The sequence below is a fragment of the Dama dama genome, chromosome Y, assembly GCF_033118175.1.
Source record: "Dama dama isolate Ldn47 chromosome Y, ASM3311817v1, whole genome shotgun sequence".
Taxonomy (NCBI): Eukaryota; Metazoa; Chordata; class Mammalia; order Artiodactyla; family Cervidae; genus Dama; species Dama dama.
The window spans coordinates 11,038,003-11,063,798 of record NC_083715.1 but is presented as its reverse complement, the minus strand read 5'-3'; positions in this window follow the sequence as shown (position 1 = coordinate 11,063,798).

Below are 25,796 nucleotides of genomic sequence, written 5' to 3'. Positions count from 1 at the left end.
CAAGACAGATTTCTGATCTTGATGTGAATGAGGGTCACATGGCAAAACTGAGGAAATGGTGTGTGCTTGTGCCATAGAGTTATCTAGGTGGCTTGTGTCTCCTGTGTGTAGTATGTACAATATTTTCATCCCCCAAAACGTATATGCACGTGTGTGTTTATAATACATAAAGTCTGTAAACAGACAGTCCTCCACACTGCCCCGCAAATGTAGACCAAGCAGATGTGGAGGACATCTGTGGATTTTGGTTTCCATGGGGGTCCCAGAACAAACCTCTCATGGATACCAAAGGACAACTTTATGTTATTATATATTTAAGATTATGGAATGATGGAAATGTTGGCAATGATCTGAGCATAGTCAGGTCCTAAGCCCATGTAACCAAAGCTACGGTTTTTCACATAGTCATGTGTGGATGTGAAAGTTGGGCCATAAAGAAGGGTGAGTGCCCAAGAATTGATGCTTTTGAACTGTGGTGTTGGAGAAGACTTGGGCTGCCAGGAGATCCAACCAGTCCATCCTAAAGGAAATCAGTCCTGAATATTGAATGGAAGGAGTTATGCTGAAGCTCCAATACTTTGGACACCTGATGCGAAGAACTGACTCCTTGGAAAAGACCCTGATGCTGGGAAAGGTTGAAGGCGGGAGGAGAAGGGGACAACAGAGGATGAGATGGTTGGATGGCATCACCAGCTCGATGGACATGCCTTTGAGCAAGCTCCGGGAGCTGGTGGTGGACAGGGAGGCCTGGCGTGCTGCAGTCTATGGGGTCGCAAAGAGTCTGACATGCTGAGGGACTGAACTGAACTGAACGGAAGCCTGTATCAAGACAGGCAGAACGAGCCCTGTTTAACGCATGCAGAATTTTGGAGAATAGTCAAGGAAGAGAAGAGAGAGCCTCAGGGAGGTAAATGCCTGGAGAAGCCTGAGATACACGAAGACGCTATGATTACGACCAAATAAAAGCAAGTGTGTGCCTGTAGCGTCTCCACGACCACCACACGAAACCCTACCGTGGCCTGCGGGGGGAGAGGCACTCACAGAGTCCTCTTGGGGCACGTTGAAGATGAGTCCGGGGGGTTCTAGGTCGGAATAGGTCACACCAAGAGTGATGAGCCCTCAGAGAGCAGAGGAATTTAGAAAATGGGGGATGGGGGAAGGGCTCACGTCCACGGCCATGGACCCTGCAGCCACATCTCAGGAGAGTCCAGGTTGCCCATCGAGATGGTGGGAGCAGCCGTTTTACTGGAGCAGAGAACCCGCTCCTCCTGGAGACCAGGCAGTCAGTTCAGTTCAGTCGCTCAGTCGTGTCCAACTCTGTGTGACCCCGTGGACTGCAGCACAGCAGGCTTCCCCATCCATCACCAACTCCTAGAGCTTGCTCAAACTCATGTCTGTTGAGTCAGTGATCCCATCCAATCATCTCATCCTCTGTCGTCCCCTTCTCTTCCCACCTTGTCTTTCTCAGCATCTGGGTCTTTTCAAGTGAGTCAGCTCTTCGCACCAGGTGGCCAAAGGATTGGAGCTTCAGCTTCAGCATCAGTCCTTCCGATGAATATTCAGGACTGATTTAGGACTTTAGGATGGACTGGCTGGATCTCCTTGCAGTCCAAGGGACTCTCAAGAGTCTTCTCCAACACCGCAGGTCAAAAGCATCTCCTCAATTTTCTTTATAGTCCCACTCTCCCATTCACCCCTGACTACTGGAAAAACCATAACTTTGACTAGACGGACCTTTGTCAGTAAAGTAATGTCTCTGCTTTTTAATATGCTGTCTAGGTTGGCCATAACTTTCCTTCCAAGGAGTAAGCATCTTTTAATTTCATGGCTGCAGTCACTGTCTGCAGTGATTTTGGAGTCCCCAAAAATAGACTGCCACTCTTTCCCCATCTATTTGCCATGAAGTGCTGGGACCGGATGCCATGATCTTAGTTTTCTGAATGTTGAGTCTTAAGCCAAGTGTTTCACTCTCCTCTTTCACTTTCATCAAGAGGCTCTTTAGTTCACTTTCTGCCATATGGGTGCTGTCATCTGCATATCTGAGGTTATTGATATTTCTCCTAGCAATCTTGATTCCAGCTGGTGCTTCTTCCAGCCCGGCGTTCCTCATGATGTACTCTGCATATAAGTTAAATAAGCAGGGTGACAGTATACAGCCTTGATGTACTCCGTTCCCTGTTTAGAGCCAGTCTGTTGTCCCATGTCCAGTTCTAACTGTTGCTTCCTGATCTGCATATAGATTTCTCCAGAGGTAGCTCAGGTGGTCTGATGTTCCCATCTCTAAGAATTTTCCTGAGTTTGTTGTGGTCCACACAGTCAAAGGCTTTGGCATAGTCAATAAAGAAAGAAGTGGATGTTTTCCTGGAACTCTCTTGCTTTTCTGATAATCCAGCAGATGCTGGCAATTTGATCTCTGGTTCCTCAACCTTTTCTAAATCCAGCTTAAACATCTGGAAGTTCACGGATCATGTACTTTTGAAGCCTGGCTTGGAGAATTTCGAGCATTACTTTACTAGCGTGTGAGATGGATGCAATTGTGCAGGAGTTTGAACATTCTTTGGCATTGCCTTTCTTTGGGATTGGAATGAAAACTGACCTTTTCCAGTCCTGTGGCCAGTGGTGAGATTTCCAGATTTGCCGTCATATTAAGTGCAGCACTTTCACAGCATCATCTTTGGGATCTGAAATAGCTCAACTGGAATTCCATCACCTCCACTAGCTTTGTTCGTCATGATGCTTCCTGAAGCCCACATGACTTCGCATTCAAGAATGTCTGCCTCTAGGTTGGTGATCACACCATCATGATTATTTGTGTGATGAAGCTTTTTCTTATATAGTTCTTCTGGGTATTCTTGACACCTCTTCTTAACATCTTCTGCTCCTGTTAGGACCATACCACTTCTGTCCTTTATTGAGCCCATCTTTGCGTGAAATGTTCCCTTGGTATCTCTAATTTTCTTGAAGAGATCTCTAGTCTTTCCCATTCTATTGTTTTCCTCTATTTCTTTGCACTGATCCCTGAGGACGGCTTTCTTGATGTTCTTTGGAACTCTGCATCCAGCCTGTGTTACAGGTCCCAGGCTTTTTGCAATGAGGACGGAGTGCTCCTGCCCCCTGCTGGAAGCTTGTGCTTACTACACCCAGGCAGTTTTTCAGCAAGAACAGAGCGCTCCTGCCCCCTGCTGGATCCTTGAGCTTACTACGCCCATGCTTTCTGCATAGAAGACAGAGCATTCCTGACCCTGCTGGCCGCTTGTGCTTACTACTCCCAGGTTTTTGGCATAGAAGAGGGAGCATTCCTGCCCCCTGCTGGACGTTTGTGCTTACTACTCCCGGGCTTTTGGCCTAGAAGACAGACCGATCCTGCCCCCTGCTGAACGCTTGTGTTTACTATTCCCAGGCTTTTTTTTTTTTCTTTTTTTTCCCCCCGGATTTATTTTTATTATACTCCCAGACGTTTTGCAGAGAAGACAGAACGCTCCTGCCCCCTGCAGAATGCTTGTGCTACCTACTCTCAGGCTTTTTGCATAGAAGCCAGAGCATTCCTTCCCCCAAACTTATGCTTGTGCTTACTACTCCTGGGCTTTTGGCATAGAAGACAGAGCGCTCCTGCCCCTGCTGGACGCTTGTGTTAACTACCCCCAGGCTTTTTTTTCTTCCTTTTTTTCCCCCCATTTTTTTTATAATGCTCCCAGGTTTTGACAGAGACCACAGAGCGCTCCGCCCCCTGCTGGATGCTCGTGTTTACTACTCCCAGGTTTTTTGTAGAGAAGGCGGAGCGCTCCTGCCCCCTGCTGGAAACTTGTGCTTACTATTCCCAGGCGTTTTTACAGCAAGAACAGAGTGCTCCTGCCCCCTGCTGGACACTGTGTTTAGTACTCCCAGGCTTTTTGCATAGAAGACAGAGCATTCATGACCCCTGCTGGACGATTGTGTTCACTACTCCCAGGCTATTTTCGGAGAAGGCAGAGCACTCCTGCCCCCTGTTGGAAACTTCTGTTTACTAATCCCAGGCTTTTCACATAGCAGACAGAGCGCTCCTGCCCCCTGCTGGACGCTTGTGTTTACTACTCCCAGGCTTTTTTCGCAGAAGGCAGAGCACTCCTGCCCCCTGTTGGAAGCTTGGTTTCTCTCATCCCAGGCATTTCACAGAGCAGACAGAGCACTCCTGCCCCCTGTTGGATGCTTGTGTTTAGTACTGCCAGGCTTTCTGCATAGATGACAGAGCATTACTGCACCCTCCTGGAAACTTCTGTTTACTACTCCCAGGCTTTCATTTCTTTCCTTTTTTTTTTTTCAACCTTTGGCTCTCTTGCAGAATGAAGTCATCGCCATCAAATGGGATCCCTCTGGCATGTTGCAGGCCTCTTGCTCTGATGACATCACATTGAAGGTAAGGCTGGAATGACCCTAGTTGACCCCCAGAGCCTCCACACTGTCTTCAGTCCCAGTGCTGCTCCTGCAGCTGACAGTTGTGTCGTGAGCTTCCTTAATGTCTCTGTCATCTTTTGTCTTGGCAAACGGCGTCCCGCTTGCCCCGTCAATGAAGCCCTGTTTATCGGCCACAGTCCCGCGGAACTTCCTTTCGTTCCCGAGGCCTTTCTCCCATCCAAGTACTAACTAGACCCAACCGGACCCTGCCTAGCTTCTGAGATCAGACTAGGGTAGTATGGACCGCCCCCTCCCCCCGTCCCCGCCCTCGCCCCCGCCCCCGGCCTTTCTCACGGGCGCCCCCTGGTGGTCAGCAGACGCCTCTGTCTGTGAAGCACCTGCCCTTTGTCAGCCGCCCACCCCGCTGGCCCTGAGCTTCCCAGAGACAAGAGAAACCTCTGCAATGCTCCAGGCAGGAGCCGTGACCAACTCCCCACACCCCGGTGGGAGAATCAGCCTTTGCTCACTGCGATCCCGTTGTGTGCCCTAGATCTGGAGTATGAAGCAGGAAACGTGTGTCCACGACCTTCAGGCGCACAGCAAAGTGATATACACCGTCAAGCGGAGACCCACCAGTCCAGCCACCACAACCCCAACTCCAGCATCATGCTGGCAAGGTAATGGACAGACAGCCCGCAACCCAGTCTCAGTTGCCGAAAGCTCCCTTGATTGCTGAGGCTGTGCCAGCCACGCAGCCAGTAAAAGTCACTCACGTCCCCAAGAGACCAAGAGATGCTGTCAGGGTGTCTTACAAACGTGTTTATGCCCTCAGATGCTAAAGAGTCTGCCTATAATGCAGGAGACTTGGGTCCGATCCCTGGGTTGGGAAGATTCCCCTGGAGAAGGAAATGGCAACCCACTCCAGTATTTTTGCATGGAGAATCCCATGGACAGAGGAGCCTGGTGGGCTACAGTCTGTGGGGTCACAGAGAGTTGGACACAACTGAGCGACTCACACTCAAAGTTACTTAGAAACCAACTAAGTCAACTGGAGAGACCGCTCACTGTGCAAGGGCTGCGAGATAGAGCTTATCACGTCATGGCTAAGTTGGGATGAACATGCTTTTAACCTTGAGGCTGGAGGAAGGAATCACGTACCTCCAGTCTCTCGGCACTTTGCTCTGATGAAGCTTTTTACTACAACTGAAAAAAGGAAACAATTTAGCTTGGACTTCACGCTTCGTCGGGCTTCCCTGATAGCTCAGTTGGTAGAAAATCCACCTGCAATGCAGGAGACCCTGGTGTGATTCCTGGGTCAGGAAGATCCCCTGGAGAAGGGAAAGGCTATCAACTCTAGTATTCTGGCCTGGAGAATCCCATGGACTGTGTAGTCCATGGGGTCCCAAACAGTCAGACACGACTGAGCGACTTTAACTTCGGGCTTGGTTTACTTGGCCCAACTTGGCTGCAGCTGGGAAGAATGTTGAATGTTGATCAAAGGTTGCCCAGCCGATACCAGATCCAGGCTAACTGTTCATCCTGGCTGTCCCTTGCTTTTTTGCCACCAGGGACCAGCTTTGTGGAAAATCACTTTCCCAAGGTTTCAGGATGATTGAAGCACACTACATTTACTGTGCCCTTTATTGCTGTTATGATTGCATCTGCTTCAGCTCGGATCATCAGGCATCAGATCGCAGGGGATGGGGACCCCTGGTATAGGCAGTAAACCCCCTTAGAGGCCAGCATTGGAGGCAGAGGACTAGTCAGTCAGTGATACGCCAGAAGGGAGCAGAGTGGTTAGACGTTCACAAAAGGTCATCACTGAGGCTGCGTTCTGCAGTCTTGTGTGTTCCTGGTCCTGGTCCGACGTCACGCAGGATACAATGTTGCACTCCCAATAGGGTATTTTAGTAAGAACCTTGAGGGACACAAGCTAAAGATATTCCAAGTGAAGGAAGGATACCCTGAGGCTTCTAGAAACCATGATCCCACGAAGTGTGGGTGTGTCTGGCCTGGGAAAGACAGGACTTGGGAGGAAGCAGCAGTGGGGTTTTTTTCTGCGTATTTGCCGAGAATGGCGTGGTGGGGAGGAGTGGCCGGTGGCCCAGCCTTACTGTAAGTTAGAGGTAGCCCCCCTCCCCTTGTCTTTGTCCCATAACAGTGGGATGAACAGTCTGTTACTGAAAGTGCATGACCCAAGGCCATCTCTCAGAAAACACAGAAAGGAATTGTTGCATCAGCTGAAAAGCTGATCCAGAAAAACATGAGAGGTGTTATCCTCTCATTGCCAGTCACAGTCCTCAAATCCACTGAAAGGTCTAGGAACAAAACAGTGTCTTTTGTTTTGCGTTGTTTTGTTTCTGAATCACATGGTACCCGTGACGGGCGTAAGTGAGGCTTCTAGACAACCAAGCATAAAGAGATAGATGTAAGTCCCAGAAGAGGGAAGAAATGCTGAGAGAAACAGCTTTGTGGTGGGTGGGCTTCCCAGCTGGCGCTAGTGGTCAAGAAGCCGCCTGCCAGTGCTGAAGATGTAAGAGACATGGGTTCGATCCCTGGGTCAGGAAGACACCCTGGAGGAGTGCACGGCAACCCACTGCAGTGTTCTTGCCTGGAGAATCCCAAGGACAGAGGAGCCTAGCAGGCTGCAATCCATGGGGTCACAAAGAGTCAGACATGAATGGGACAACTTGGCACACATATGCACCTGCTCTTCTTTCAGATTTAGACGCAACTCAAATTTCCAGCTCCCGGGAGTGTGATTATATATTTGGATCCGATTATATTTTAATACCCGTGGAGCTAATATTTGTGTTCGCTCACTTAGCTATTTCCCCAAATATGGCTCTCAGCTCTATTTTTGGCATTGTTTCCAGTGGCAGTGATAACATGTGTTGTTAGTGGTGGGACCGTTTTACAAAATGTCCGAAGATGTAACGTTCGTGTCTCAGAGACGTGCAGAAATAAATGAGTGTGGTTCTCAATTTGTTCCCCTGACAACGGCACCCAAAAATAGAAAGAGATTTATTGCGTGACTTTTTTTTAAAATTTATTCTAAATGGAAATGCAACACTTTACGAGGTTGTGATGATGGTTTTTGGCATAACTCAGCACGAGGTGGCCACAGGCATGCCTGTGTCCCCTCCCTGGACCATGGCTCTGTGCTCAGTGCATCTTGAGTCATGTTCTAGAAGAGGAAGAGGTACCCATTTACAATCTCTGAAAGGTTCAGAGTCTGCGCAGGAGAGCCACTCTTTTACTGTGAGAGTCGCATCCTCGGGAGACTGGTGGGAAACTGCTGGCAGCTGTGGTGAGCTTTTCTGAACCCACGGGCATCTTCGGGGACCTCTGTGTCCTTCCAGCACGGTGTTCGATTCTACCCTCCGACTCTGGGACATGGAGCGGGTCGTGTGCATCCACACGCTCACCTAGCACCAGGAGCCCGTCTACAGTGTGGCCTTCAGCCCCGACGGGACGTACGTGGCCAGCGTCTCCTTCGACAAGTGCACGCACATCTAGAACATTCAGGTCAGCCCCCTGCATTCCTGCCGCCTAGGTCTCCCCCCTCCCCAGCCCCACACCCAACACAGTCAAGTTCTCACTGACCCGTGGGCTTCCCTGGTGCCTCAGTTGGTAAAGAATCCGCCTGCAATGCGGGAGACTCGCGTTCGATCCCTGGGTCGGGAAGATTCTCCCGGAGAAAGAAACGGAAACCCACTCCAGTGTTCTCGCCTGAAGAACCCCATGGACAAAGGAGCCTGGCAGGCTACAGTCCGTGGGGTTGCCAAGAGTCGGACAGGACTGAGCGACTGACGCTTTGATTTCACTTCTTTGTGACCCCAGAACCCGAGTTTTCACTCAGGAGTGCCTCTCCTCGGACACATATCTAGACACATCCTCGGTTCCCTGGAGAGGAGCATAAGCCCACCCAGCACCATCTACACGTGGCTCTTTGTGGGAGCTGGGTCGCCCGTGCCAGAGACGCGGGTTATGTGTTTTCTGAGAACTTGGCAGGAAACGTTGAACCCGCCACTGCCCTCCATAGGCAGCAGCAGACATTGCGTGTGGTCCCAGAATGGACCCGTCCTCTTGAACCTCCCTCTCCCCACCCATCTCAAGCCTTCAGGTTATCCGAGAGCACCGAGCTAAAGTCCCCATGGTCTATCCAGCAGCTTCCCACATTTTGCATGCTCCTCCCCCCGCACCCCCCGCCATGGCCGTAGTTCTGATTTAGACTTCCCGCAGCCGCCAGAGCCCCTTTCACTGAAAGTTCTATCAGCATCCGTGTCTTTGGAAGCTTCTGAGCTGACATACCCAGCGGGGGTGTGGCCTCGTCAGTGTTCCCTCCTCGAGTGACGGCGCACTTGCTTTGCAGAGTGAAGTCTCGTCCACAGCTACCGAGGCACCGGGGGCATCATCGAGCTGTGCTGGGTCCCCCAGATGCACAAACTGGGCGCCAGTGTGTCAGAAGGCTCCGAAGCGGCACCCTGGGGTTCCCCCGGGCGGGAGAGAGAGGGGATGCAGGGGGAGTGAGGGTTCAGGGAAGGGGTCATGAACGGTCCAGACCCCTGAGACCCACGTGGGCGTGCTCCCAGGGCCGGGACGGGCCTCTGAGATGCCTGTTGGTGAAGGAAGCATCTGGTCTGGGCAGTGCTCTGGGAGCGGACGTCTCTTCTCGCTTCCTGGATGTTGTTTTTCTTTTCTGGAGGAATTGGTGGTTCTCAGCTGGAACGATTGCACCCCTGGAGACATTGGAAGTGTCTGGAGGCATTCGGGCTGTGGGTTCTTTTGGGGGTATGTGGGGGGCGTTGCTGGCATCTGATGTGGAAACCGTGGCTGCTGCTGGAACTCTCGGGGTGCTCGGGACCTCCCGCCACAGCAGAGAAGTGCCCCCCATATCCCAGGTGCTGAGCAACTTGGCCCACCCTTGGCTTCCACGTTCATCCTCCCACCCGGACCCTCTGGTGACGAAGGCCCAACCTTCCATTCCACCAGTCTCCTGGGTCCCAGTAACCGTCTGCTGGTGCCCTGAGGTGTCCAGCTTGCGGATTCACGCCTGCACTCTGGAATTGCCCTGAGCTGTAAGGCAGGTCGCTGGCTGGCTGAGTGTCAGCCTGCCCCCCTGCCCCAGATGTGTGCTGAGGCTTCAGTTCCCTTCTGCTCCGCCGTGTAGTGGTCTGGTCTGTGACACTCACCCACGGCCGTGGCCTGCGGTTGGGTGGTAATGATGTTTAGACAGTCACCTGTCTGCTAGAGCTGGTCGGAATGAGCCCTGAGTGAATTCACTCTGAATGAATGTTCATTCACACTGAATGAACACAGAGTGGACTGTGTGCAAATAAAACTTTATTTATAAACAAGCGGACGCCGGGCCAGGTTTGGTTCAGGGGCTGTGTGCCATCCTGTGGTATTAAAGGCATCTTATGGTGCCTCTCAAGATAACAGGTGCTTTTCTCTCTCCTTCCAGGTGTGCGTGTTAGATCTGTGAAAACAAACACACACAGAAGAAAATATTATAGACACGAGAAGAGAATTCTAACGGACCAGCAGTGAACGTGTGGGGTGGTAGCACTATTCAGACACAGTTCCATCAGCTCCGAAACTGCACCAGCCTGAACTTAGGGAGTGTCCTTTGAGACCAAGTCATCCCTGGCTACCAGAGACTCTATTTTATTTTATTTTTTTGGTAACCTTCACCGAGAAGTTTAAAACAGAAAACACACATGCAAGTCCTATCAGAGGGGGAGGAAAGGAATGGTTTCCACCCGGAACATCCAGCCCCGTGGGAGTGCAAAGCCGCCAGCTTGACATGGTGCACAAATCGGTTTCCACCCAGAACAGGCTCCGATGGTTGAGAGGAATGAGCAAAAAAGGAAAGGCTGTGCCGAAATGAAAAGAAGAAGAAAAAATGCTGTGATAAACCAAGAGAGGAGGAAAAACTCCTCCCGTCAATGGGTTTTTTTGTTTTTTTTCCCTAAAAATTTGGTTGTTACAGTTAAACTCTCACAAGGACGTTCAAAAGACCAGTTTGTATGGATGAAATGGGTACCTTTGTAATCCCAACAGTTTCTATTTTCTAGAATCTTTGTCTCCATGGCTTCCCTATGGGCTGGAATCGTGTCGTCTTGGTTGGTGGGGTTGGGGGGTGGGGTAAGGGGCAGGCGTTGGGTCCGAGGTGGAAACTGTTCCTGGGTGTCTTGCTTCTTTGCTGTTGTTTCACCCACCACAGAGACAGCCCCTCTCTCTTGGATGGGGTGACAGTCTCTGACGACAGCTTTCTTGCCTGCATCTTCCCCTCCCCACCCCCCCCCACGCCCATCCTCCTCCCCACTACCTTCCCCCTCCCTCCCCCATGCCCCTACCCATCCGCCTCCCTCATACTCACCTCCCATCCTCCATCTCAAGGGCACTTCTGGTGCATAGTAAGTGCTTTACGTAAGAAGGCATGGCAAGGGGGACTTTTCACAGGAGGAGGAAGAAGAAAAAAAAACAGGACTTATAAGAGAACAAGCCCAGAGTAGTTTTGGAGAAGAAAAAAAAAGATATTTTTCATGCTAAAACAATTTTCAAATCATAAAATGGCCATTTAGACATGAGAGCTTTGTGTGCTTCATATTTAACAACAACAACAACAAAAAAAAAGAAAGCAAGATATCTTTAGGAAGAGACGGGTAGAAGAGTCCCTTCACTTTCAGTTTGGTGGAAGGCAGCGAGGGGACTCTGGGTGGGCAGCTCTGGGGTTGGCCTCGGGGCTGGTCTGTGTGGCTGGAGCTGAAGACCCCAGCCCCTTTTCTGCTCCAGGAAGACCTAGGCGTTGTTTTGTTTTCTTTTCCTGCTGCGCCCTACCATAGCCGTGGACAAGGGGATGCCCTGGAACCCAAGAAGCATTCCCAGAACCAGCATCAGTGAAAGGGAGTCGACAGAACTGCCCCGCTCCACACCACCAATGCTGCCTAGTTCAAGACTCGGGGCCACAGGTGGGCCCCCACCCCAAAACCAGGAGCAGTTTGGCCAAGTCCCTCCAGGGATGACCAACCAGAGGGGCCTCTGGGACCTCATGGGCTTTCCCAGCAACAGAAGCAATCTGGGAGAGCTTTTCAGCCCTGGGGAGGGGGGGGTGAATTAACAGATGTAGGGTGTCTTCACAGGTCATCTTCACAGTTTGCTTTCTCTGGCAGCAGGTCAGGGGAAAAGAATTGTCCTTTTTTTTTTTTTTTTAAGCAAATCTTTTTACTGTTTAAAAAAATAAAATTCAAACATGGCTTTGTGTGTCCCTAGGAGAGTTTTCCTTTCCCTTGGATCAGGTGATCTTTGTACTTAGCAGTTGTCTTGACCCGATGCTGACCCAGCTTATAAATTAGCAGCGGGGCCTCTGGGCTTATCTGTTTCCCCCCTAGCCAGCAGTGGGGCTGGCCGTGGGTGGGTAGGTTGCAGCACTTTTCTGTCCCAGCAACCAGCCCGGATGGTATATGGAGTGTGCTGGTATCTGTCCGTGGACCCAAAAGCCAACTGCAGGGCATGGCCAGGCCTTTGTGCAGAAGGTGGATTGTCCCAGAAGCGGCCCCAAAGCCAGAGTGCATTCATCTCTCTCAGTACATTAACGAGTCTCCGTGGATCTGAGAGGTTTTCAAACCGCCCCGCCACCCCCAAAGGTACAAGACCAAAAGGCACTCTGTTCAGGCGTCGGGCGTGTTATTCAGGCTCTGCTGTATCTAAACGCTTAACCTTTCAGAAGAAGGTCAGTGTTCGGTTGGAGTCTCCACTCCCACCTTTGAAGACATCAGACGCCCTCAGGGGTCCGCGGATAATCACTGCTCCCCCACCACCCCCTAAATGACTAACTTTGAGATGCAGTTTGCAGAGGGCTAGTTGAACACCATATCTGTACCCCTCCCCGAGTAAAAACGTGGCACTCTCCACACAGCATCAGCTGTCCGGGTTCAGGACGCAATTTGCGTTTGATGAGCCAAATGCTGCTGGAGGGTGGTGATGGTGGGATTCAGTATAAAATGTTCAGGAGAGGATCATCACGGGGGAGGTCAGTACGCAGGGTCTCCCAAGTGTTGACATTGGCCTCGTGGTGAAGCTGAACCAGTCTGGAAGTTGCCGGTTTGGAGCCAGTGGGAGGTCAAGGACGCGGACTGGATACCAGGCGCGGCGATGATGTGACGCTGCTGAGATAGGCAGAACTGCCGGTGTACCATCGGGGAAGAGGCCCCGGGGTGGGGACCACGAGGAGGAGGCAGCCAGCATCCCTGGAAGCCATGCCTACCCTGAGTCACCCCCGCTGTGCCTCCTGGCACTGCTCGGTGGGAACATGGCCTCGGCAGTGCAAGCAGCTTCTAGACGTCGTGCAGAGCGCTTCGCGGTCCTCAGTGCCTGGATGGGACCTTGGTGCTGAAAGCAGAGAATAACGCACAGAACAATCCCCGGAATCGTCCGCCGTGCCGGGGTGCTCGTCCAATGTGCACACACGCATGCAAGCCCCCAGAAGCGCATCCGATGCCAATGGACGGCTACAGAACCGCAATGTTCACTTTGTCTTTCTGAAAAGAGATCTCGGAGCCAAGCGAAGTGCACTTTGTCGGGACTAAGGGTCTACTTATTTTCCTGTTTTTTCTTCTCTTTTTTTTAATCTTTCCACCCACTTTTTGTTGTCAGAGTTTCTTTTTTCCCGATCGTGTTTCCCATACAAAGCAGAGTGTCTCCCTCCCTCCGTTCCCCGAGGTTTGTGAATTTCTGGCTTCTGCGGTTTTTATTGTCTGTGTCAGACGAGCAGCCAGATGTCCTGTCCGCATCTTCCAGCTTCTGTTCCATCCACACAGCCCCCACCTGCTGCCCCGTTCCGTTCTATCCCCCTATCCCCCACAACAACCCTCACCCTCACGCGCTCCTGGAAAGAGAATCACGATGTGTGTGTGTGTGTGTGTGTGTGTGTGTGTGCGTGTGTGTGTATGTGTGTGTGATGGCTCATTTGTTCCAAGAGAGAATCAACAGACCACATTCGGTTGGCTCGAATAAATTGCTCTATTTTGATAGAGAACTTTCCGTGTGTGCTTTCTTCTTCGTCTGGGGCAGCATCTCTGGGGGGCCCATGCTGATGGCTCTGCTGAGTCAAGTCCCCAAGCTCTTGTGGTTTTTTTCTCCAGGAGAGATGGGCCCGGGCCGGGGCTGCTTTTACAACTGACTGGTTGTAAACCAGGTGAAGAGACCAGAGGGGTGTAGACGCATTAGGATGTGAAAGGCGAGCATGCTTTTTTTGTTTTTGTAACTAGTTTCTCTCTCGTTAGTTTGTTTCAGGCTGGCTGTTTTAGAAAATCTTAAAGCAGATGGATGTTCTGTCGGCAGAATTGGGTCACTGGCAGTTTTTGAGTTCCACAATGAATAGACTTAGAAGAACCTAAAGTCATAGGGATGGCTGGTGACTGCAGGCAGACACGTGCAGACGGTGACTGGTTCCCTTTATGCAGCTGTAATCCATAAACAGAAGCCACATTGTCACTTTGACGCGATGTCCGCCCCACCCCCAGTGACAGGCAGCAGGGAACTGACACAGAGGCAGCCAGACGGGCTGCATCTGGCCATGCATGTGAGTCACCCCAAAGAGCCTCCAGCCACAAGCTGATCCTGTGTGGGAATCGCACAGGACCTGGGCTGTTGCTTCTGCCCCAGTGTCGCCGGGGTGCAGACCTGCCTGATTCTAAATTTCTCTCTCTCTCTGTTTTTTTTTTTTTTTCCTTGTAATAATTACCGAGCTGACCGAGCATGCTCCCACGTGGCAGAACTGGGGTGAGGCTCTGAGCACTCTCGAGCCCTTCTGCTGAAGAGTCTGGGGTGACCCGTGTCATGAACCCACCAGGGTACAGGTTGTGTGGCAGGACTTAAGCACCGGTCAATGAGGGTGGTGGAACTCGGAATTCTGTAGCTGTAGCCACGGACGCTGGTAGATTGGTCACAGCTTCAAGGAGGTCCCTTTGTGCTGTGATGGAAACTGGGTTGAGACCAGATGGCCCGAGCTTTTACCTAAGTATCATCTCTGTGGAATCCTTTGCTGCACTGATTCTAAAAATATTTGCCCTTTGAGACCCCTCCCGTCCCCAATTTGTTTTGGGAATCTGAGTTTCCACTCACAGAGCAAGGGGGCTTGTTTTTTTTTTTCAGGGGCCCACATCTGGGTGATGTTCCTTAAAGGTCTTTGGGGTGTTCTTCATACTCACGGGAAGGTTTCTGTACCCGTATGGGCACTGGTCTTGGTCACTGTTGGTGATGGGAGCCTGCAAATCACTAGTTTACATGCATGAGAAGGTGCGGGCAGCAGATAATGGACCTTTACAAAAGGCTCCGAATTGCATGGAATTTTCGTTTTTTATCCCACAGCCTAGCTCCCTTTTTCTGCAAAGTGTCTTCATCCACACACAAGGTAAGCAAAGTGAAGATATAGGTCCACCTGGAGAGCCACATGGGAAGTCGAGGGGAGGGAGGCTCCACAGGGGTCGGGGCAGGTAGGGACTGTTAGAAGTGTTACCTTCCCCTGAACCTTGAAGTTAATAATAACTCTGGAGCATGGGAGCTCCTATAAAGAGAAACACTTATGCTTGAGCCGAGTTACTGAGAGAAACTCCACCAAAAGCATGATTGTGAGTGAGAAGGTGGGGAATCTGCAGTAGGGCAATGAGTAGGCTCATTTGAACACTTGGCAAGGCTATGGTTTTTCCGTTGGTCATGTGTGGATGTGAGAGTTGGACTATAAAGAAACTTGACCAGTGAAGAATTGATGCTTTTGAACTGTGGTGTTGGAGAAGACTCTTGAGAGTTCCTTGGACTGCAAGGAGACCCAACCAGTCCATCCTCAAGGAGATCAGTCCTGGGTGTTCATTGGAAGGACTGATGTTGCAGCTGAAATTCCAATCTTTTGGCCACCTGATGCGAAGAGCTGACTCACTGGAAAAGACCCTGATGCTGGGAAAGATTGAGGGCAGGAGGAGAAGGGGCTGACAGAAGATGAGATGGTTGGATGGTGTCACCGACTCAATGGACATGAGTTTGGGCGGACTCCGGGAGTTGGTGATGGACAGGGAGGCCTGGTGTGCTGCAGTCTGTGGGGCCGCAAAGAGTCGGACACGACTGAGCGACTGAACTGAACTGAAAGTGAAACCCTTTGTCGCTTCAGTCATGTCTGACTCTGCTACTGTGTGTAGCCCACCAGGCTCCTCTGTCCATGGAATTCTCCAGGCAAGAATACTGGAGTGGGTTGCCATTTCCTTCTCCAGGGGATCTTCCCGACCCAGGGATTTAACCCAGGTCTTCTGCATTGCAGGCAGATTCTTTACCAGCTGAGCCACTGGACTCTGGCTAACGAAAGCCAGAATGATTGAGGAGTATACTAAGCAGCTCTGAGGTATCCCAGGCATGGGGGCAGGACAGACAGAAGCAGCCAGAGCCGGGCACAGAATCGGGCCCATGCAGGTAACACACACAGCACTGGGGAGCTGCCCACACCTCAATGCCAGATGCTGGGCTGGCCCCTAGGAATTCACCCAGGCTGCCTTCCAAAGCAGACGTTCCAGCTGCCAACCCCTTCCCGGAATTGCTACTGCACAGCCCATTGCCTTGTGCATCAGTTTCCAACGTTGAATTGGGGCATGAGTCTCCTCAGCCGCGCCAGGCCCATCTGAGACACGCTCTAGCTGCAAGGGAGCCTGGGAAAGCCAGCAGCTAGCATCTTTGCTCTAGAGTTGGGTTGGGGCTGTGTCTCGCTCGGCAGGAGGAACCCTCAGAGGAGAGCCGTCAGGGCTTCTGATGATTTTGGCAGACTGGATATCAATAGAGAGGTTAAGAACTCAGAAAAGCTCAAAAGTCCTTTTTACTGCTGCTGGGCATCTTGGGTCCAGGTGGCTGTGACATCATAACAAGGGCAGCTTTAGGAGCTTGCAGCCCTGGGTACCACGGTCATGGTCATGGGATGCCCTGAATCCCCTCTGTGGCCCTAGGACTCCAAAAGCACAAATCCAGCAGCTGCCTGGACAGCTTTCCTGAAGCAAGACAGATTTCTGATCTTGATGTGAATGAGGGTCACATGGCAAAACTGAGGAAATGGTGTGTGCTTGTGCCATAGAGTTATCTAGGTGGCTTGTGTCTCCTGTGTGTAGTATGTACAATATTTTCATCCCCCAAAACGTATATGCACGTGTGTGTTTATAATACATAAAGTCTGTAAACAGACAGTCCTCCACACTGCCCCGCAAATGTAGACCAAGCAGATGTGGAGGACATCTGTGGATTTTGGTTTCCATGGGGGTCCCAGAACAAACCTCTCATGGATACCAAAGGACAACTTTATGTTATTATATATTTAAGATTATGGAATGATGGAAACGTTGGCAATGATCTGAGCATAGTCAGGTCCTAAGCCCATGTAACCAAAGCTACGGTTTTTCACATAGTCATGTGTGGATGTGAAAGTTGGGCCATAAAGAAGGGTGAGTGCCCAAGAATTGATGCTTTTGAACTGTGGTGTTGGAGAAGACTTGGGCTGCCAGGAGATCCAACCAGTCCATCCTAAAGGAAATCAGTCCTGAATATTGAATGGAAGGAGTTATGCTGAAGCTCCAATACTTTGGACACCTGATGCGAAGAACTGACTCCTTGGAAAAGACCCTGATGCTGGGAAAGGTTGAAGGCGGGAGGAGAAGGGGACAACAGAGGATGAGATGGTTGGATGGCATCACCAGCTCGATGGACATGCCTTTGAGCAAGCTCCGGGAGCTGGTGGTGGACAGGGAGGCCTGGCGTGCTGCAGTCTATGGGGTCGCAAAGAGTCTGACATGCTGAGGGACTGAACTGAACTGAACGGAAGCCTGTATCAAGACAGGCAGAACGAGCCCTGTTTAACGCATGCAGAATTTTGGAGAATAGTCAAGGAAGAGAAGAGAGAGCCTCAGGGAGGTAAATGCCTGGAGAAGCCTGAGATACACGAAGACGCTATGATTACGACCAAATAAAAGCAAGTGTGTGCCTGTAGCGTCTCCACGACCACCACACGAAACCCTACCGTGGCCTGCGGGGGGAGAGGCACTCACAGAGTCCTCTTGGGGCACGTTGAAGATGAGTCCGGGGGGTTCTAGGTCGGAATAGGTCACACCAAGAGTGATGAGCCCTCAGAGAGCAGAGGAATTTAGAAAATGGGGGATGGGGGAAGGGCTCACGTCCACGGCCATGGACCCTGCAGCCACATCTCAGGAGAGTCCAGGTTGCCCATCGAGATGGTGGGAGCAGCCGTTTTACTGGAGCAGAGAACCCGCTCCTCCTGGAGACCAGGCAGTCAGTTCAGTTCAGTCGCTCAGTCGTGTCCAACTCTGTGTGACCCCGTGGACTGCAGCACAGCAGGCTTCCCCATCCATCACCAACTCCTAGAGCTTGCTCAAACTCATGTCTGTTGAGTCAGTGATCCCATCCAATCATCTCATCCTCTGTCGTCCCCTTCTCTTCCCACCTTGTCTTTCTCAGCATCTGGGTCTTTTCAAGTGAGTCAGCTCTTCGCACCAGGTGGCCAAAGGATTGGAGCTTCAGCTTCAGCATCAGTCCTTCCGATGAATATTCAGGACTGATTTAGGACTTTAGGATGGACTGGCTGGATCTCCTTGCAGTCCAAGGGACTCTCAAGAGTCTTCTCCAACACCGCAGGTCAAAAGCATCTCCTCAATTTTCTTTATAGTCCCACTCTCCCATTCACCCCTGACTACTGGAAAAACCATAACTTTGACTAGACGGACCTTTGTCAGTAAAGTAATGTCTCTGCTTTTTAATATGCTGTCTAGGTTGGCCATAACTTTCCTTCCAAGGAGTAAGCATCTTTTAATTTCATGGCTGCAGTCACTGTCTGCAGTGATTTTGGAGTCCCCAAAAATAGACTGCCACTCTTTCCCCATCTATTTGCCATGAAGTGCTGGGACCGGATGCCATGATCTTAGTTTTCTGAATGTTGAGTCTTAAGCCAAGTGTTTCACTCTCCTCTTTCACTTTCATCAAGAGGCTCTTTAGTTCACTTTCTGCCATATGGGTGCTGTCATCTGCATATCTGAGGTTATTGATATTTCTCCTAGCAATCTTGATTCCAGCTGGTGCTTCTTCCAGCCCGGCGTTCCTCATGATGTACTCTGCATATAAGTTAAATAAGCAGGGTGACAGTATACAGCCTTGATGTACTCCGTTCCCTGTTTAGAGCCAGTCTGTTGTCCCATGTCCAGTTCTAACTGTTGCTTCCTGATCTGCATATAGATTTCTCCAGAGGTAGCTCAGGTGGTCTGATATTCCCATCTCTAAGAATTTTCCTGAGTTTGTTGTGGTCCACACAGTCAAAGGCTTTGGCCTAGTCAATAAAGAAAGAAGTGGATGTTTTCCTGGAACTCTCTTGCTTTTCTGATAATCCAGCAGATGCTGGCAATTTGATCTCTGGTTCCTCAACCTTTTCTAAATCCAGCTTTAACATCTGGAAGTTCATGGATCATGTACTTTTGAAGCCTGGCTTGGAGAATTTCGAGCATTACTTTACTAGCGTGTGAGATGGATGCAATTGTGCAGGAGTTTGAACATTCTTTGGCATTGCCTTTCTTTGGGATTGGAATGAAAACTGACCTTTTCCAGTCCTGTGGCCAGTGGTGAGATTTCTAGATTTGCCGTCATATTAAGTGCAGCACTTTCACAGCATCATCTTTGGGATCTGAAATAGCTCAACTGGAATTCCATCACCTCCACTAGCTTTGTTCGTCATGATGCTTCCTGAAGCCCACATGACTTCGCATTCAAGAATGTCTGGCTCTAGGTTGGTGATCACACCATCATGATTATTTGTGTGATGAAGCTTTTTCTTATATAGTTCTTCTGGGTATTCTTGACACCTCTTCTTAACATCTTCTGCTCCTGTTAGGACCATACCACTTCTGTCCTTTATTGAGCCCATCTTTGCGTGAAATGTTCCCTTGGTATCTCTAATTTTCTTGAAGAGATCTCTAGTCTTTCCCATTCTATTGTTTTCCTCTATTTCTTTGCACTGATCCCTGAGGACGGCTTTCTTGATGTTCTTTGGAACTCTGCATCCAGCCTGTGTTACAGGTCCCAGGCTTTTTGCAATGAGGACGGAGTGCTCCTGCCCCCTGCTGGAAGCTTGTGCTTACTACACCCAGGCAGTTTTTCAGCAAGAACAGAGCGCTCCTGCCCCCTGCTGGATCCTTGAGCTTACTACGCCCATGCTTTCTGCATAGAAGACAGAGCATTCCTGACCCTGCTGGCCGCTTGTGCTTACTACTCCCAGGTTTTTGGCATAGAAGAGGGAGCATTCCTGCCCCCTGCTGGACGTTTGTGCTTACTACTCCCGGGCTTTTGGCCTAGAAGACAGACCGATCCTGCCCCCTGCTGAACGCTTGTGTTTACTATTCCCAGGCTTTTTTTTTTTTTCTTTTTTTTCCCCCCGGATTTATTTTTATTATACTCCCAGACGTTTTGCAGAGAAGACAGAACGCTCCTGCCCCCTGCAGAATGCTTGTGCTACCTACTCTCAGGCTTTTTGCATAGAAGCCAGAGCATTCCTTCCCCCAAACTTATGCTTGTGCTTACTACTCCTGGGCTTTTGGCATAGAAGACAGAGCGCTCCTGCCCCTGCTGGACGCTTGTGTTAACTACCCCCAGGCTTTTTTTTCTTCCTTTTTTTCCCCCCATTTTTTTTATAATGCTCCCAGGTTTTGACAGAGACCACAGAGCGCTCCGCCCCCTGCTGGATTCTCGTGTTTACTACTCCCAGGTTTTTTGTAGAGAAGGCGGAGCGCTCCTGCCCCCTGCTGGAAACTTGTGCTTACTATTCCCAGGCGTTTTTACAGCAAGAACAGAGTGCTCCTGCCCCCTGCTGGACACTGTGTTTAGTACTCCCAGGCTTTTTGCATAGAAGACAGAGCATTCATGACCCCTGCTGGACGATTGTGTTCACTACTCCCAGGCTATTTTCGGAGAAGGCAGAGCACTCCTGCCCCCTGTTGGAAACTTCTGTTTACTAATCCCAGGCTTTTCACATAGCAGACAGAGCGCTCCTGCCCCCTGCTGGACGCTTGTGTTTACTACTCCCAGGCTTTTTTCGCAGAAGGCAGAGCACTCCTGCCCCCTGTTGGAAGCTTGGTTTCTCTCATCCCAGGCATTTCACAGAGCAGACAGAGCACTCCTGCCCCCTGTTGGATGCTTGTGTTTAGTACTGCCAGGCTTTCTGCATAGATGACAGAGCATTACTGCCCCCTCCTGGAAACTTCTGTTTACTACTCCCAGGCTTTCATTTCTTTCCTTTTTTTTTTTTCAACCTTTGGCTCTCTTGCAGAATGAAGTCAACGCCATCAAATGGGATCCCTCTGGCATGTTGCAGGCCTCTTGCTCTGATGACATCACATTGAAGGTAAGGCTGGAATGACCCTAGTTGACCCCCAGAGCCTCCACACTGTCTTCAGTCCCAGTGCTGCTCCTGCAGCTGACAGTTGTGTCGTGAGCTTCCTTAATGTCTCTGTCATCTTTTGTCTTGGCAAACGGCGTCCCGCTTGCCCCGTCAATGAAGCCCTGTTTATCGGCCACAGTCCCGCGGAACTTCCTTTCGTTCCCGAGGCCTTTCTCCCATCCAAGTACTAACTAGACCCAACCGGACCCTGCCTAGCTTCTGAGATCAGACTAGGGTAGTATGGACCGCCCCCTCCCCCCGTCCCCGCCCTCGCCCCCGCCCCCGGCCTTTCTCACGGGCGCCCCCTGGTGGTCAGCAGACGCCTCTGTCTGTGAAGCACCTGCCCTTTGTCAGCCGCCCACCCCGCTGGCCCTGAGCTTCCCAGAGACAAGAGAAACCTCTGCAATGCTCCAGGCAGGAGCCGTGACCAACTCCCCACACCCCGGTGGGAGAATCAGCCTTTGCTCACTGCGATCCCGTTGTGTGCCCTAGATCTGGAGTATGAAGCAGGAAACGTGTGTCCACGACCTTCAGGCGCACAGCAAAGTGATATACACCGTCAAGCGGAGACCCACCAGTCCAGCCACCACAACCCCAACTCCAGCATCATGCTGGCAAGGTAATGGACAGACAGCCCGCAACCCAGTCTCAGTTGCCGAAAGCTCCCTTGATTGCTGAGGCTGTGCCAGCCACGCAGCCAGTAAAAGTCACTCACGTCCCCAAGAGACCAAGAGATGCTGTCAGGGTGTCTTACAAACGTGTTTATGCCCTCAGATGCTAAAGAGTCTGCCTATAATGCAGGAGACTTGGGTCCGATCCCTGGGTTGGGAAGATTCCCCTGGAGAAGGAAATGGCAACCCACTCCAGTATTTTTGCATGGAGAATCCCATGGACAGAGGAGCCTGGTGGGCTACAGTCTGTGGGGTCACAGAGAGTTGGACACAACTGAGCGACTCACACTCAAAGTTACTTAGAAACCAACTAAGTCAACTGGAGAGACCGCTCACTGTGCAAGGGCTGCGAGATAGAGCTTATCACGTCATGGCTAAGTTGGGATGAACATGCTTTTAACCTTGAGGCTGGAGGAAGGAATCACGTACCTCCAGTCTCTCGGCACTTTGCTCTGATGAAGCTTTTTACTACAACTGAAAAAAGGAAACAATTTAGCTTGGACTTCACGCTTCGTCGGGCTTCCCTGATAGCTCAGTTGGTAAAGAATCCACCTGCAATGCAGGAGACCCTGGTGCGATTCCTGGGTCAGGAAGATCCCCTGGAGAAGGGAAAGGCTATCAACTCTAGTATTCTGGCCTGGAGAATCCCATGGACTGTGTAGTCCATGGGGTCCCAAACAGTCAGACACGACTGAGCGACTTTAACTTCGGGCTTGGTTTACTTGGCCCAACTTGGCTGCAGCTGGGAAGAATGTTGAATGCTGATCAAAGGTCCCCCAGCCGATACCAGATCCAGGCTAACTGTTCATCCTGGCTGTCCCTTGCTTTTTTGCCACCAGGGACCAGCTTTGTGGAAAATCACTTTCCCAAGGTTTCAGGATGATTGAAGCGCACTACATTTACTGTGCCCTTTATTGCTGTTATGATTGCATCTGCTTCAGCTCGGATCATCAGGCATCAGATCGCAGGGGATGGGGACCCCTGGTATAGGCAGTAAACCCCCTTAGAGGCCAGCATTGGAGGCAGAGGACTAGTCAGTCAGTGATACGCCAGAAGGGAGCAGAGTGGTTAGACGTTCACAAAAGGTCATCACTGAGGCTGCGTTCTGCAGTCTTGTGTGTTCCTGGTCCTGGTCCGACGTCACGCAGGATACAATGTTGCACTCCCAATAGGGTATTTTAGTAAGAACCTTGAGGGACACAAGCTAAAGATATTCCAAGTGAAGGAAGGATACCCTGAGGCTTCTAGAAACCATGATCCCACGAAGTGTGGGTGTGTCTGGCCTGGGAAAGACAGGACTTGGGAGGAAGCAGCAGTGGGGTTTTTTTCTGCGTATTTGCCGAGAATGGCGTGGTGGGGAGGAGTGGCCGGTGGCCCAGCCTTACTGTAAGTTAGAGGTAGCCCCCCTCCCCTTGTCTTTGTCCCATAACAGTGGGATGAACAGTCTGTTACTGAAAGTGCATGACCCAAGGCCATCTCTCAGAAAACACAGAAAGGAATTGTTGCATCAGCTGAAAAGCTGATCCAGAAAAACATGAGAGGTGTTATCCTCTCATTGCCAGTCACAGTCCTCAAATCCACTGAAAGGTCTAGGAACAAAACAGTGTCTTTTGTTTTGCGTTGTTTTGTTTCTGAATCACATGGTACCCGTGACGGGCGTAAGTGAGGCTTCTAGACAACCAAGCATAAAGAGATAGATGTAAGTCCCAGAAGAGGGAAGAAATGCTGAGAGAAACAGCTTTGTGGTGGGTGGGCTTCCCAGCTGGCGCTAGTGGTCAAGAAGCCGCCTGCCAGTGCTGAAGATGTAAGAGACATGGGTTTGATCCCTGGGTCAGGAAGACACCCTGGAGGAGTGCACGGCAACCCACTGCAGTGTTCTTGCCTGGAGAATCCCAAGGACAGAGGAGCCTAGCAGGCTGCAATCCATGGGGTCACAAAGAGTCAGACATGAATGGGACAACTTGGCACACATATGCACCTGCTCTTCTTTCAGATTTAGACGCAACTCAAATTTCCAGCTCCCGGGAGTGTGATTATATATTTGGATCCGATTATATTTTAATACCCGTGGAGCTAATATTTGTGTTCGCTCACTTAGCTATTTCCCCAAATATGGCTCTCAGCTCTATTTTTGGCATTGTTTCCAGTGGCAGTGATAACATGTGTTGTTAGTGGTGGGACCGTTTTACAAAATGTCCGAAGATGTAACGTTCGTGTCTCAGAGACGTGCAGAAATAAATGAGTGTGGTTCTCAATTTGTTCCCCTGACAACGGCACCCAAAAATAGAAAGAGATTTATTGCGTGACTTTTTTTTAAAATTTATTCTAAATGGAAATGCAACACTTTACGAGGTTGTGGTGATGGTTTTTGGCATAACTCAGCACGAGGTGGCCACAGGCATGCCTGTGTCCCCTCCCTGGACCATGGCTCTGTGCTCAGTGCATCTTGAGTCATGTTCTAGAAGAGGAAGAGGTACCCATTTACAATCTCTGAAAGGTTCAGAGTCTGCGCAGGAGAGCCACTCTTTTACTGTGAGAGTCGCATCCTCGGGAGACTGGTGGGAAACTGCTGGCAGCTGTGGTGAGCTTTTCTGAACCCACGGGCATCCTCGGGGACCTCTGTGTCCTTCCAGCACGGCGTTCGATTCTACCCTCCGACTCTGGGACATGGAGCGGGTCGTGTGCATCCACACGCTCACCTAGCACCAGGAGCCCGTCTACAGTGTGGCCTTCAGCCCCGACGGGACGTACGTGGCCAGCGTCTCCTTCGACAAGTGCACGCACATCTAGAACACTCAGGTCAGCCCCCTGCATTCCTGCCGCCTAGGTCTCCCCCCTCCCCAGCCCCACACCCAACACAGTCAAGTTCTCACTGACCCGTGGGCTTCCCTGGTGCCTCAGTTGGTAAAGAATCCGCCTGCAATGCGGGAGACTCGCGTTCGATCCCTGGGTCGGGAAGATTCTCCCGGAGAAAGAAACGGAAACCCACTCCAGTGTTCTCGCCTGAAGAACCCCATGGACAAAGGAGCCTGGCAGGCTACAGTCCGTGGGGTTGCCAAGAGTCGGACAGGACTGAGCGACTGACGCTTTGATTTCACTTCTTTGTGACCCCAGAACCCGAGTTTTCACTCAGGAGTGCCTCTCCTCGGACACATATCTAGACACATCCTCGGTTCCCTGGAGAGGAGCATAAGCCCACCCAGCACCATCTACACGTGGCTCTTTGTGGGAGCTGGGTCGCCCGTGCCAGAGACGCGGGTTATGTGTTTTCTGAGAACTTGGCAGGAAACGTTGAACCCGCCACTGCCCTCCATAGGCAGCAGCAGACATTGCGTGTGGTCCCAGAATGGACCCGTCCTCTTGAACCTCCCTCTCCCCACCCATCTCAAGCCTTCAGGTTATCCGAGAGCACCGAGCTAAAGTCCCCATGGTCTATCCAGCAGCTTCCCACATTTTGCATGCTCCTCCCCCCGCACCCCCCGCCATGGCCGTAGTTCTGATTTAGACTTCCCGCAGCCGCCAGAGCCCCTTTCACTGAAAGTTCTATCAGCATCCGTGTCTTTGGAAGCTTCTGAGCTGACATACCCAGCGGGGGTGTGGCCTCGTCAGTGTTCCCTCCTCGAGTGACGGCGCACTTGCTTTGCAGAGTGAAGTCTTGTCCACAGCTACCGAGGCACCGGGGGCATCATCGAGCTGTGCTGGGTCCCCCAGATGCACAAACTGGGCGCCAGTGTGTCAGAAGGCTCCGAAGCGGCACCCTGGGGTTCCCCCGGGCGGGAGAGAGAGGGGATGCAGGGGGAGTGAGGGTTCAGGGAAGGGGTCATGAACGGTCCAGACCCCTGAGACCCACGTGGGCGTGCTCCCAGGGCCGGGACGGGCCTCTGAGATGCCTGTTGGTGAAGGAAGCATCTGGTCTGGGCAGTGCTCTGGGAGCGGACGTCTCTTCTCGCTTCCTGGATGTTGTTTTTCTTTTCTGGAGGAATTGGTGGTTCTCAGCTGGAACGATTGCACCCCTGGAGACATTGGAAGTGTCTGGAGGCATTCGGGCTGTGGGTTCTTTTGGGGGTATGTGGGGGGCGTTGCTGGCATCTGATGTGGAAACCGTGGCTGCTGCTGGAACTCTCGGGGTGCTCGGGACCTCCCGCCACAGCAGAGAAGTGCCCCCCATATCCCAGGTGCTGAGCAACTTGGCCCACCCTTGGCTTCCACGTTCATCCTCCCACCCGGACCCTCTGGTGACGAAGGCCCAACCTTCCATTCCACCGGTCTCCTGGGTCCCAGTAACC